A 2,515-nucleotide genomic window follows, 5' to 3' on the forward strand; every position below is an offset into this window, starting at 1 on the left:
GTTACACTTTTATATTAATATCAGAGTTTATTTCATAACATCAGCCATTCATCAGAATTTATCATCAGATTCATTTGAAGAGCAGGAGGTTTTCTTTATACTCTTTTGTTTTAAGGAATATTTTAATTTACCTTTTTACTTACCTTCTGATTAATAGATGAAGATGTATTTTTTTAAAATTTCCTTTTATCAGTGGCTTAGAACTTTTACTGTACCTCACCTCTTAAGTTGGCTTCTATAAAATTGATATTTCCAAATATTTAATCTTTTACCTACTTTTTTTTTATAAATGATTAATCTCTAACATTGTGGCTTTGTAATCTTAGAAGATACTTAGTATAATTTCTATGTTTGTGGATTTTCAAGTTGGAAAATATCACCTGTGATTGGAGAAGAATGCATTTTCAGTTTGGGTAGGTAAAGTGTCTTGAGTATGATGTCTCTTAGACTTAGTTCTTCTAGCTCCTCATTTAAGACCTCTCTCTCTCTCTCTCTCTCTCTCTCTCTCTCTCTCTCTTTCTCTCTCTCTCTCTCTCTCTCTCTCTCTCTCAAATTATGCAGTCGAGTTTTCCTCATTTGGGGAAATCACTGGGGTCAGCACATCCGGAGTGCAATGGATAGCCTTGCCCTGGGGAAACCACCTTCGTGATCATGGTATCTCCCCTGCCAGCTAAGTATAGCTTCTCTTTTTTGAGAGGGAGTGAAGAGGGAAGTTTTGGGTCACAGCCAGAGATGAATTCTATTCCATATATGTGCTTGATGATTGAGAATGTTTTAAATCTCTTCTTCCCCTTAGAGTGACAAATTTTCTGGGTGGAGAAGTCTTTGGATTTCCTTTTCATTCAATACTTCATATATATGTTATTCATTCTTTTCTTGTTTTTAGAGTTTCATTAGAGAAATCTACTGTGAGTCTAAACTTCTCTTTGTAAGTGAACTTTCCCTTCCATTTTAGGTTGTGAAAAATCTAACTTGGTCTTGGTCATTTTGATTCAATGATGTCTTGTTTAATTTTGTTTAGCTATACACTAGTTGTTAACTCTATGACAGGGGTGGCGAACACGTGCATGCGGCTCCCGTCCAAAATGAATGCGGCTCTTTACATCTTACTGTTATATTGCATACTGTAGCTCTTTGCCAAGTTTGGATTTTGTTCTGCTGCTTCTGAGGATGGACCTCTGAGGAGAGATCTCCGAGCCCGTAGTCTCCTCTCCCATCCCTCGAAAACAACTGCACAGGCAAGCAAGCAGTGGGCCCATGTGGCACATGTTGGGTCCCATCTTGCCATTAGTTCTATGCAGCACACCCTCACCATCACTGCAGGACTTTCACCCTCGCTCAAAATGGCAACATGCAATATGTCTTTAATAGATTATTGTTACAATTAGATGCTTTTGTGTGAGTGTTTGTCTATTTTGGCAGGTCACTGCGTGGTGTTGCTCTCTGTGTTGCTCACAGTTTAAAACTTTGGCTCTTGGTGTCGAACTTTTTTGCCACCCCTGCTCTATGAGTATCGTAGATCAGTGTTCCCATCATACCCTTCAGAATAAGGAAAATATTTATTCAAATATTCTTCTACTCTCCCTATTTCTTCTCCTGGAGATGTGATGTGCATACCCAGAGGTGCTCAGAATTTATTCCTAGCTCTATACTCAGAGATTACTCCTCAAGTGCTTATAGTACCAAATGAGATGCTGGGGATTGAATCATGCAAGCAGTTTTGTCAGTGTAAGATCTCCTGGTCCCTTCTAAAATTCCTATGACTATGAAGTTGTTTGTTTTGGTTTTAGCTTTGATTTTTTGGCTTTAGTCAATAATATCTCTTTTATTCTAACCCCATTCTTTGTTTTTCTATATCCTCTTTCTTATCACTGGAGTTTTTTATACTATGTATTTGATTATACAAATTTGCTGTTCACTTTTTATTCATACTGCTTCAAAGACTCAATACAGCTTTTCTTTTTTTTTTTTTTTTTTTTTTTTTTTGCTTTGTTTTTGGGTCACACTCCGCAGCGCTCAGGGGTTATTCCTGGCTCTACATTCAGAAATTGCTCCTGGCAGGCTCAGGGGACTATATGGGATGCAGAGTTTCAAACTACCTTTCTTTTGCATGCAAGGCAAACACACTACCTCCGTGCTGTCGCTCTGTCCCCTCAATACAGTTTTCTTAAGTTACTTTACTCTTATTGGGTCTATTCTTGTCATTCTTACCTCCCTCCATCAAGCTTTATTGAAGATTATTGAATCTGTTTAAGTTATTAAGTATTTATATTATTATTCTAAAGACTTCTCCAGGTAGACTACAGAGATCTGGTAACAGTGGAGATTATTTTTAGGTTTTTCTTTCTCTCTGTTGAAATCTCTGTGTTCTTTTCTTTTTTATGTGTCTTTGCTATTGGTTTTTGGATCACTGTTGATCTCCATACAGCATTCTAGGCCTGGTACTAGAAATAGGCAGATGTCTGGAAGAGATTTGGATGTTTGCAAGCAAAGCAGATATGCATAGATACTAAAT

General features: G+C 37.3%; 1 pseudogene; it reads right to left on the reverse strand.

Annotated features, from left to right (window-relative positions):
• Positions 1 to 540: 540 nt before the first annotated feature.
• Positions 541 to 678, reverse strand: LOC126005358 (uncharacterized; annotated as a pseudogene).
• Between the last annotated feature and the right edge of the window lie 1,837 nt (positions 679 to 2,515).

This window comes from Suncus etruscus, chromosome 3 (assembly GCF_024139225.1).
Source record: "Suncus etruscus isolate mSunEtr1 chromosome 3, mSunEtr1.pri.cur, whole genome shotgun sequence".
In the NCBI taxonomy this organism is placed as follows: domain Eukaryota; kingdom Metazoa; phylum Chordata; class Mammalia; order Eulipotyphla; family Soricidae; genus Suncus; species Suncus etruscus.